General features: G+C 32.8%; 1 protein-coding gene across 1 annotated transcript in view; it reads right to left on the bottom strand.

The window, feature by feature from the left end:
- LOC139491683 (uncharacterized) overlaps window positions 1–12,890 on the bottom strand; it is a 35,262-nt gene extending 22,372 nt beyond the window's left edge. The window contains exon 1 of the mRNA XM_071279495.1: window positions 12,446–12,890. The gene's annotated coding sequence lies outside the window, so the exon portion shown is untranslated. The remainder of the gene's footprint in view (window positions 1–12,445) is intronic.
- Between the last annotated feature and the right edge of the window lie 344 nt (window positions 12,891–13,234).

Below are 13,234 nucleotides of genomic sequence, written 5' to 3'. Positions count from 1 at the left end.
ATTTTCACCCAAACTCCCATTTAGGTTACAAATGACCGGTTACATATTTTATAGCCAATAAAGAATACAAAAATATGTGACTTTTTAAAATTAAAAGTTTCATATGATTTTAAAAATCTGAAGAAAAAAATAAAACTTAAAATACCTTAAAATTACGAGCAAACTATGAAACTCCTATGATCGGATAAATTTATGAACTTCAAATACAGAACATGATAGATCACAAATCTAACATCTCTAAACTTTTCAGAAATATTTAATGACTTACCTTTGAAGGAGGCAATTTTTGTATCTTTTTTATTTTATTTTAAACACCAAAATGTGTTTTCAACAAAATTACCAGCTATACCAAAGCGCGAAAGCATTTATAACTTTAGTGTTCATTCTAACCAAAATCGGGAAAATGGATATAGTTTTTATTGACCGGTCAATATTCGATGTTGTCTCATACATTTAACTATTTGTTTTAGTTAATGACTTGATATTGTGATATATATGTTAGTACCTTTATTTGAACTGTACTTCTTAAAACTGACAATCAATATTCAGAATGATTTTAGCTATTTATATATCTTATAGCATATGCATTGTATTTGTTGTGATCTTTGTGATTTTATAGCAGATGAAACAGATTTCTTAATCGAGTACTGTGGTGGACACTTTATGTCAAATGTTGGGAAAAAGCTACTGTTACCTTGACAGTTGACCTACTGACCAAAAAAATCTACAGTGGTTTTGTTCTTTCCAATGTCATTCCCGATCTGATTGTTTGGAGATATGGTTCAAAAGACAACATTCTGAAATCAAATGTTTTCTCAAAATGTCAATCTATTAATAACTGCTCAATTGACCCCAAAGTCAAATTGTGTCATCCTCACTTCACAATGCATAAGGCTGAGTTTGGACGACGGATGTCACTTTAGTGGAGCAGAAACGACTTACCCTTCCGGGGCACCGAATTCACCTTCGGTTAAATTATGTTTATGTCGAAACTGTGAAACTTTTAGAATCAACGATTTCTCCACAAGTTGGAATGAAGATATTCAAACATATGATTAATTAGAGCCAGTAATTAAAACCAATTTAGTATTATATAGAGTGATCATCAATGTGTTTACAATGGATGCATGGAAGCATTTGAATGTTTATTTGTTTAGTCAAACTTTCTTATTGCGAATGAAGAGTATATTAATAAACAACTGCAAAATCGTTCATTTTTTTTTATCATCTTGAGGTAACAAGAACGTAATATAAGATAACTCATTAAGCGAGTTTTACATTGTTAGTAAAACACTTAACAGGACAATAATTATTACTTGTGAAATAATACTGTCGAATGGTCTTAAAAAACTGAATGATCAGCATGGACCAAAAAATCCAACTCTAGAATATGTAAATAGACAATATCTTGTGTTAGTTGGAAAGATCTCACGTTATGCACTGGTAAATCCAGAAACCAATGTCACGAGTACTGAACACGTTGACATGTGGACGGCTACCTCGTTACAACAACTATAAGATAACGACTGAAATATTCCCGCGCATAAATGTACTGTTGAAGCGTAGTCGTCTTTTTCTTTTTCTTTATATACAGAAAATCACTTGGTTGATGATTATATTGTCTGGTCGATATCAAACAAACTCAGTCCCTTATAAGTGTCGCCTATAACTTACAATGAGTTCTGAGCTTTTTTATGTGGTAAGTCCTCACTGCGACCTGTTCAATAGCTGTTGGTTTTTTTAAGTGCATGGAATGATATTGAGGAGAAATTTTTCGGTCTTTTCCATTTTATGGGTTTTATTTATCGGACTTTTATTTTTGAAACAAAACAATAATCATATTATTTTGGTGTTTAATCAAGTCCGTAGTTAATGCTCCCTTAAATTGATCTTACTATACGGTATACCTGTCACATATATTCATTTGTCCATTTGCAATGCGGACACTACATCTCTTTATGTTTATGTGTTACGTAAATTTGATAAAGATAAAATACTGGACTAATTGCTTTTGTCAGAAATCGCAGAGGAGCGCCAACATTATTGAATTTACTTGAATAGGTTCACCTCGCATGGATCTGCCCATATTCATAATTATTATGGTCAAAGACTTTTTATTACAGTTTTGACACTATCATGAAGGATCCATAACAAATGAATAAAAAGGTCTAGAATATTAAGAAATTCATCAACCATGGTAACGCACATTGTTTTACAGATGGCTGATATATGAAGGAGGTTGACTTACAAGATAGAAGACACCACTAATTATATGAATGAATCTGAATAGTATGTATGTATATGTTTTACCTTCAATGAAACCACACTTAATGCAATATTAATAATATGTGTAGACAAATTAAAGTAAAATTTTAATCTGCAACAAAAATAAAACATTCATTGGCGCCGTTTGAATTTACATTATTAATCAACAGACGCGCAAACTTTTTTTTATCTCCCAGTTCTTTATTTTACTGATGCCTTTTGATTTAATCAAGAATTGAATGCTTTTTTTTATGAATTTATTGGTGTGTTAAAGCGTTGACCGAAGCACATTTTTCTTCATATTAAAATGTGTACATGATCAAAGCTTGTACAACCATATAACATTATATCTAATATTCGTAAAATGCATTTAATTTAGCACAGCATGTGTTGTATTATATTGTTATTTTACGCGGACTTCTAATATTTCAAAGGTCAAATAAACTCATCCGATACTATCAGAAAAAGTGTTCTGGTGTTACAACATGTAATGAAACATTGCTCGAATCTAAAAGTTTAAAAGAGTTATTTCCCTTATTTTTCTATATAAATACAACTTAACTATACGACAAAAATAACCCAAAAGACAACTAGATAAAGTACAGTGTTAAGTCTTTAAAAATAAAGAGGTGTCCCATTATGATGCCTATCTATGTAACAAATTGTGGAAAATACTGAATTCGACTAATATTAATCTAACAAAATGTACTTAAATATAGCTCGTCAAGTAAAAAAGTCAACACTCGTGGTGCTATGTAGTCAGTAAATTGCCTGATATCAAGTTTCAAATGAAAAGAATACCTTTAAGATCCTTTAAGCATTTTCAATATCAATGTACCAACTTTTCTAAACCTATCTTTCAACAATAATTGATGTGACAGTATTATGTCGTCATGTCTTTTTGGTGTTTATCTCATTTATATTGAATAAGTTTACAACGAGGATAAATTGGTAGTAAATCTACTATTTTTTCCATAATAATGGCCCATGAATAGCAGAAAATAATGAATATTGTAATTTTTAAATTTTATGTAAACCGGCTTTTAATTACATCTTGCGAGAATTAGCAAAATGTGGTCTTTTGCAATTATCTTTTATGAAAACGAGACAAATCAATCTATTTAAAGCATTACAAAATTGACAAAGGTCTTAACAAATCATAATTTCACTACAAAGAACATTTAATGTGTTTATTTATATCTAATATTTACCTTTGTATTAACGATGAATACGCCGTCTTTGTTTAAAGTAATATCTGTCATTAATTGATCAATATTTAAGTTTATCAATGAAAACAGTTGTAATTTTATAATAATTTATATGATGAATACGCCGTCTTTGTTTAAAGTAATATCTGTCATTAATTGATCAATATTTAAGTTTATCAATGAAAACAGTTGTAATTTTATAATAATTATTTGGTTTCATCTAAATGAATCATTTGTATAGCTCTGAAGATGTTAACCATAATGCCGGAGATGTAAACCTCAGCGCTATGGCCATGCATAGAATCCAGTGCTGGACATGTAAAATCCAGAACTAAATATGTTAAGTATAATAGGCTGCAAATGTAACTAGCACTGAAGAGGTCAAGTTTAAGCTCTGGAGTTATAAACTCCATTTCTTGCTTTTTAAGTCAAGCGCTGCATATTTAAACTGAAACGCTAGCTAACAAGTTCAGTTCTATAAATTTAAAATTTTAACACCAGCGTTGAATATTAGTCAGAAACGTACAATTCCTAGCTATCCAACTTGACAAGGGTATCTATACTGCTAGAATGTATTTAATTTTGTGAAATCATTTTATTTAATACATATACTTCAGGAAATTTGTAAAGTAAAGGCAGATAATGTTTAATCTTACAATTTACCGTCATTTTAAAAACATTTGCTTTCTGTACTGATCATTGCTCATCTTATCTACCATGATGTTCGGTTATGCCTCAATTAAAGAACTGAAATCCAGTATTTCCGGAAAGATGATTAGATATCCTTAGAGATAATATATAACTTTATCTATCACAGATAGAGATCTGTAGCATTTAATCAGCTGTTGTAATGCTGTCTTTTTACGTATCTGATTGACTTGTGGTGGTGTACGTGGGAGTATCAAACAACAAATGGGTGAACTTTTCAATCTTTGCCTAAATGTTGTATATATTGAAATATGTTCTACACTTTGATTAAAATGCTACGTCACCGAGCTTGTTTACAAGCTTCATGTTGTCTAATAATGACACCTTGTGTATGGCTTAAACAGAGCATCATAAGAAAAATAGAAGGCAATGTCTACCATCTCATACCTCCCACATGTCCACCATCGCTAGTGACATGTCTGCTATCTCATATATCCCATGAGTCCACCATAGCTAGCATCATGTCTACTATCTCATAGATCCATCGTGTCCGCTATCGTTAGTAACATGTCTACTCTCTCATAGATCCCTCGTGTCCACCATCGCTAGTGTCATGTCTACTATCTCATAGATCCCTAGTGTCCATCATCGCTAGTGTCATGTCTACTATTTTATAGATCCCTCGTGTCCACCATCGCTAGTGTCATGTCTACTATATCATATATCCCACGTGTCCACCATCGCTAGTGTCATGTCTACTATATCATAGATCCCACGTGTCCACTATCGCTAGTGTCATGTCTACTATATCATAGATCCCTCGTGTCCACCATCGCTAGTGTCATGTCTACTATATCATAGATCCCACGTGTCCACCATCGCTAGTGTCATGTCTACTATTTCATAGATCCCACGTGTCCACCATCGCCAGTGTCATGTCTACTATCTCATAGATCCCACATGTCCACCATCGCTAGTGTCATGTCTACTATATCATAGATCCCACATGTCCACCATCGCTAGTGTCATGTCTACTATATCATAGATCCCACATGTCCACCATCGCTAGTGTCATGTCTAGTATATAATAGATCCCACGTGTCCACCATCGCTAGTGTCATGTCTACTATCTCATAGATCCCACGTGTCCACCATCGCTAGTGTCATGTCTAGTATATAATAGATCCCACGTGTCCACCATTGCTAGTGTCATGTCTACTATCTCATAGATCCCACATGTCCACCATCGCTAGTGTCATGTCTACTATATCATAGATCCCACGTGTCCATTTTATATTTGCTCATGATTAGATTTACAGGTAAGTTAATGCATGTACTATACCATTGGTAATATCTGGTTATAAATGTTGTTCACTTATGTTTAGAATAATTTTGATTCATATTGTTCTGAAACTTCGTTGTAACATGATGGACATATTGCACACTGAAACGAGCCGAGAAGTCAATTCTTTGATCATCGATGGCCATACATATCGGAAGGTCACAGTGTCTTGAAACATAACAACATATCTTACAAAGTACCCTAAACTCGTGTAAAGCCAGGGTCACCACGGATTCTGATAGTCTGACTAGTTTGTCAAAACACAGAACGAGCATAACCATGTGGCATTTGACCGGAAAGACAGAGGCTAAAGAACTACGGGTACGGCCAAGGGAAAGTCTGTAGATGTATCTTGTAGGCCTTCTTTCACCTCCCCATGGTGAGCAGGGGACAACAATACATGTTATGATTGACAATTTATTACATTTGTACAAGTGGCTAAAAGAAGAGGTCTACAATGATCAATGAAATATAACATGACTTGGATGGAAGTGTTGTTTCATTGGCACTCATACCACATCTTCTTATATCTATTCACCTGTAATTTACCTGTCATTTACCTGTAAAAAAAATCGGCGCAAAGGAAAAAATAAATAGGCGGAAATGAAAGAAAAAATAGGCGCAAATGAAATGCAGATCGGCGCAAATGCAAAACGCCGTCTCATAGATCCCACATGTCCGCTATCGTTAGTAACATGTCTACTATCTCATAGATCCCACATGTCCGCTATCGTTAGTAACATGTCTACTATCTCATAGATCCCTCATGTCCGCTATCGTTAGTAACATGTCTACTATCTCATAAATCCCTCGTGTCCGCCATCGCGTTAACTCTCTCACAGATCCCTTGCCACGTGTTCATCATCGCTAAAGATAGTTGAATTTTCTTGGTCATACATTTCCCAGACCAAGTAAAAGAGAGAATGGTAATTTTATAGGTCACATACTAGTAGATGTTATATATAGAAAAGTCAGATTGACTGTAGTTCGGATGTTGATCAATCTCCACCACGTATTAAAGTAACATATAGTAACATAACTTTGTTTGACATGGAGGAGATTTACACCATTTTTTGGCTAGTCGCTGAAGTTGCATGATGTTATATATATATTTATTTTGATCCAAATAGATTTTATATGATGTTATAGCAGTTAGATGAAGTTAGATAACTTGACGGCAGTTTGTTTCCTTGAACTCTTGAGATACATATCTTGTGATAATACGAATCTTCATATGTATATACTTACGTGCTTATCATTTCGGGAAACGAAAATAATAAACCAAACATCAGCACTTAAGATAAATGTTTTTATGTAAACAACAATATTACATAGATTTTTTAACTCGACAATACCATATATGTCGGGAAACGTGTGGTATCTTTTGCAAGTGCACAAGCATAGAGTTTAAATTCTCCCTCATAAATTCGTCCGAATTTAAACATTTCTAATCTATCTACATGTCTAAATAAGAGGCAAGTCAATATGTAGGATTGGTTTGCTCGCGGTAACTTCGATAAAAGAATATTTATCAACCTTAGAGGAGGGGGGGCAAGGGGGGTCCCAATAACAGCATAACAGCAAATTGATTTGGCTTATAACAGATAACAAGGAATTAAAATGGACAAAAACAGATAACAGTAAATGAAATATTAAAATAAGTGTGGTCCTGGACTGATTGAACGATTATGTCTCCATCATATGAAAATCAAGCACAATCCCTACCGTTGCTGATTTGTTTCATTAATTGTAACTCATAACAAAACAGAAACAGGTCAGCAATAAGTGGTGCACAGTTATTCCCCATTGGAATTCTGATAACTTGACAATATACGTAAACTCCATAGCAGACAAAAATGATATCTAGTAAACATTTAAGGGCAGTTATGGTATCAAAGCAGGTCTAATTGACATAGTTCTTTTGTTTGTTATTACTAAAAAATGACCTGAAAGAGTTTGAATATATATATTTGCATTCTGATTTTTTTTTAAATGCACGTTCAATGCGTGAGGTGTGGGATTTATTTTTTAATAAGACTACCAGGCACAGTGGTATATAGGGTAGAAAATCAAAAGCACAAATTATAAGCATGCAATTTATCAAGTACTTCAAAATAATTTTGACACTCCAATTATTCCACTATTTTCAAAGGCCTTATTTGAACATCTTATTATCAGGGTTTTGAGTGTTCCAAGTGTACTAGTAAGTAGAATACGTAGTCTAGTAGTGGAACAATGGCTTAAAGACGAAATACATCTTTGTTTGTAATGAGTTATGTGCAGCTTCGGAACCCAGTACATGGTTTGAACTTTCATTGTACAATGTATTTGGTTCTGCTTTGAAAAGAATCACAGATCTGAGTTTGTGTACTTTATGATATAAAATGTTAACTGGTAGTAAAGACCTCCATGTAGTTCTTAATTGAGATCCTCATCAGATATCCCTGGCCATATACTTTTCTTTTGTCATATTAAGAAATGCTCGAATTTAATATGTACGTACGGGAAACGAGGAACATTATCCCCATACAATAAAAAATTCTAAATACACAGATAAAGCAAGATGTGGTATGAGTGCCAATGAGACAAATCTCCATCCAAGTAACAATTTATAAAAGTAAACCATTTTAGGTAAAAAAAAAACAGCCTTCAACGTTCAACATGAGGCCTTGGCTCACACCGAACAGCAAGCTACATGTTCATAAAAAAATGGATTTTATTACAAAGGATAATCATAAGATATACTGTAATTGTCCTGGATTTCACTGATATTAATATGTTTATGTGTTGATCTGTGATGGGTATATATCAATGAAATCCTTCGCCGAATACGGGACCACCATATTACTAGTGGTAGACCCCAATGTCCAATAATCTTCAATTTCTACCGAATATGGGCTGTCAAAAAAAATTCTAACATTCGAATTTTCAATAACAGTTAACAGCAAATATATTATCACAATAACAGATAACAAAAAAACTAATAGTCCAATAACAGCTAACAATGAATAAGACAATAACAGCTAACAGCAAATATATTTTCAGAATAACAGATAACAAAAAATTAAATTGGCCCATAACAGCATAACAGTTAAACCCCTTGCCCCCCCCTCTTAGAGTGCAAGACATTTCTCTTTCTTAGTATAGTTATAAATGTTATGGATATTATTCAAATAATTAAAAAGGATTTAATTTCTAGCATAGAATATTAATTATAACATCATTTTACTCCCTTGTTTAACAATACATTTTCTGTCTATTGTAAAGCGGCAACGTAACCACATGTAATATATGTTGTGCGGGTTTATCTATGAATTGGGATTTGTTTAATACTCTTGCATGTTTAACACTTACTGACTTAGTGGCCAAATCTTATTCTACGATATTCCTGTTTTGAACAGCGCATGGAAATTTCCTATAAATTGAAGCGCAAATATCCATTAAAAAGCTCAAATGTCCTTTGAAAAAGCGCAAACGTTCAGCGCCGGTACACACACATATAAAAAGAAGATAATTTATACAAACGACGGACTGACTCTGTAGCTGAAAACATATCACATTATACAGGTTTACCATTCATTTTTGTAATTAAGGCTGGTAATATGCGATTAGCGCTATTGTAGTCTTTTTTTCTGAAGTGAAGAAAGAAATGTAATTATTTTTGTTTTAGCATAATTTCTTTCTTATTTTGATTAAAGAGAACTTTCGGCGATTCTTTCTTCACCTTTGAATAAAGTATAAGCTCTTGCATAAATATTGAGATATATCCTTTCAAAAACGATGAATCACACTTTTTTACTGGATTACAACAAATGTTTATTTTTCTTGACTCTATGCTACTGGCAAGTAGGACAACACATTTTTAAACATAAGAAAACTGTAGCAATTGTTGCTGTTAAAACAGTAACAGAGTGGTAACGTAATGTTTGACTTGAGTGCAATCTTAATATACGAAATAACATACACATGGAAAATAGTCAAGCAATTTGTAAACTTGCGTAAGATAATTAAGAAAAACATTTAACGCTTGATTCTCACAATATCACATACAATTAAAGAACACAACATAAGACATCAAAGCAGTTGGCTTAATTGTTTATTTTGCAGTTATTCTATTATGCAGTTCTTGAAAGTGCATATAATAAGAAAGTATGAAATCAAGAAACTTTCGACTTAATCATAAAGGCGAATAATTTAAAACAAGAATTGCTTTCATTAAGTTTATTTCAAAATATGTCTGAAGTTCTTATATTCATTGCATGGCCTAATGTGTAGAAATGTGCATTTACTGAATCAAACCCGATACCTCCGCATATAAACATGATAACTGTTAGTTTCGGGGATATCACAAGCATTTCGATACTGGAAACTATTGGTTTAATCAAGACTGGAGGAGCAACAGTATATAAAACAACCAAACAACCAATAGGTTGTCACTTAACTCTTGCTCGTGCATATATTGTTTTTACGTTACAATCTTTCATAGTAATCATGTTTATAAAACAATAAATAAATTTGGTGTATTTACTGTCTTCTGATTGGTTAAAATTATTAGTTTTATTTTCAATGTTGTCAATTTTGATGGCAACACGCCCACTCTGACGTTGTGTATTCATACGCCAACATGTGTGTACGTTGTTATTGTTTATATAATTAATATAAAACGTTCTTTGAGCCTTATTTTTGATAGAAATATAGTTATAATGAATGGCAATAGTTTATTTTGATTTTATTGAGCCATAAAACTAATTTGCGGATTATTCAATGTGAAGAGTCAAAAATTAGTTTTATGGTTCAATAAATTCAAAATAGATAATAGCCATTCATTAAGTAACAAAATACATCATAGATGCTTTCGCCAACTCTAAAACTATGTATTGTTTTCTTAGAATGCACTGAGTGAAGCAATTATGATCCAGACCATATGTTTAGTGTTCGCCTTAATTTATTAAGTCTATTTGACATTAAAGTATATAAAGAGAGTACAAAGGGTGCACGTGTGCAGAAAGTAATCATCACGAAAGATGTTGTAGTTATAATATACTGGACTCTACTGAGTTCATAATTTAGTCTGATAGAGTTGAACCAACCTGACTTGTAAGAACTATGCTCACTGTGATTTACGCTTAATCATATTACGTGTTTAGAATCAATCTAAACGGATATTTTGGATTTTATATCAATACAATCTTTGACTTTGACTCATGACAAGGGAAAAATATTCGAGTGTTATGATGAACAAGGTCGTCTACCACCTGGTATATTATTTTATGTAGAAGGGATGCCGAGTCAGCAGAACATACAGAACTGTACATTGAAATGTCATCCGCTCTTCGGATCAGGCTTGATTATTTTGAAAGTCTTTTAAGATGTAGGATTTACGACAACTATCACATAACATTTACATTATCAATGACCCATGTTAATGAGGTAAGATAAATCCAGCCAGACGGACATGTATACATGTACCTTACAATCACCCAATACACCAAATGAAGATGACAGAATGAGTATCTTGCATGGGAAAAGACTAGTCCACAAAAACTGAGCATTGGAGAAATGATAGGTGAAATATTGTCAAGATAAATTAAAACCTACATGAAGTATGTACACCTATAATAATAACTGTTTACACAAAATATAGTTGGCTTATTGCTACCATGCAAATGTGAGAAATAACGATCAAATAACGAAAACAGTAAAAATAGTCCAAGTTTTTCGGTTGGTTCAGCTTACAACTGAATCACCAAGATCCCGTCTTAATCGTCAATAAAATTTTAGTAGTAAAGTGTCTTCACGATTTCAGAGTTCTATTTGAAATAATTAAAGTGTTGAGTGATACATATAAAGTATACATTTGAGCTCTGCTGTACGTAAAAATAGTGTAACAAAAACAAGACTTAAAATATTAACGCAAATTAGTTGCCTGGAAACTTAGTCCATAGTTGCGAGGGTATCCAATAGGAACGGGAAAGGGGTTAATATATTTAAAACTTTATAAATAGCTGAATTAGAAACCAATTACTAAACAAAATATTAAACATGGTTTACTAAGATCTTCTCGGTAATTTGGGTAAAGATGTAGTGTAGTAACTTGGTACTTTTCCAAAATAAGACCTAGCTCCCTGGAGAAGGCACGACATTCCACCACTTATACATTAATTGCAGAATCTTACACATAGACACACTGTTATCAGTCCCAGGAGGTATTTACTGTCAAACCTTATCAACCTATTAGAGAACTACGAGTTAAACAATGGTATAGGATAACAAGGGGTTCAATACTAACATAGATCATCTTCGTGATGGTATTTACTATTAAAGTAGCGAGGAAATGTTAATCACAGGTGGCCTATAGTATGTCATGCTCATGTAGGAGATATAAATTGTTTCACAACTACTGAATGAATATCCCACTGGTTTGTGTGAAGAGTATCACCGGTAATGAACACAACATATACTATAGTCTATAACTGATCAACATTTTAACATTTATTGTTTATCAGCGCATAGCAATAGTTTTACTACCAATGCAATTAATGTTAGAAAGGGGGTTTCTGTTTACTCTGACCTTTATTAGCAACAAAATGAATTTATAATTATTGTAAATCTGAAAGAATCTTAAAATTGCTACAAAATATTACCAAATACTTACGCTTGTTTAGGCTTCTTTGTACTATGCCAGTTAGTATATACTATACACGTGTCTTCTTACTTGATAGACTTTTAAAAAGCGAATACTTGAAAACTATGCGGATGAGAATTTAAAAGGCTTTGAAACGGACTGAAGGTTTGAACACATTTGACTGAAAACATATCTTTACCATCAACTCAACAATTACAGTTGAGAATGGGTGAATTGTCATCTTTGCCATATCGATTTTGAGTTTTGTAGTAAAAAAGTATTTGCTTTGTAATATTTCATTGTTATTACATTATACATGTATGAATTATATTATTATGAAATAGAAATAATTCTTACCTTCTTAATTCTGCTGAATACTATATTCCGTCAGTACAAAATATTCTATATACTGAAACTATTACTAAATTGTTAGGTAATCCTGACACATAGTTATATAATAACTCCCACAACGGCAGCCAATATTACACTACAGGTACTAAGTAAATAACGTCAACAATGCAGCAGATCATCTCACACTATGTATACCAGGGGTTTCCATTAATTTTACACCAGACAACAGATCTTCGTGTCTCTTCATTTATCGTAAAAAGTACGCGGCCTTCGAAGTAAGTGATCTATTAATATCTCTTATCAGTATAGCTTCCTGCAATTTTTTAAGTTGATGCTTCTGTTTGCAACATAAAACAGTCAGCAAGAGAGCATCCTCTAATCAGATACTCCCGCTACTAACATAGATAAACAATGGATGCTGGGTATTATTTAACGCGCCACTAACTGTCAGAAGGACAGGATATTCATAACCCGAATAATCCAGTCGTTATATTCCGACTCACTATCGATCGCTACATTACTCGAGAGGACACTGACCGATAGAGGGCGCTGAATTATTCGAGTTAGGATATTCAGTGCATTCAATTAATTCAACTTAATCAACACTATAAACATATGCTTTAATGTATTTATTTAATACGGTTATTATCATACTTGAGTATACAGACATTCACATACAGACAACTAAAATACAACTGAAATCTGTATTATAATTTATAAAACCAAAAAATCAAACGACACGAAGAAAAATAATGATATAAGAATAAGAGGAGAAATACTTTAATAGAATTGAGA

Source organism: Mytilus edulis, chromosome 10, assembly GCF_963676685.1.
Source record: "Mytilus edulis chromosome 10, xbMytEdul2.2, whole genome shotgun sequence".
NCBI classification, from domain to species: domain Eukaryota; kingdom Metazoa; phylum Mollusca; class Bivalvia; order Mytilida; family Mytilidae; genus Mytilus; species Mytilus edulis.
The sequence above is the reverse complement of the archived record's forward strand: the minus strand, read 5'-3'. Positions and strand labels throughout refer to the sequence as shown.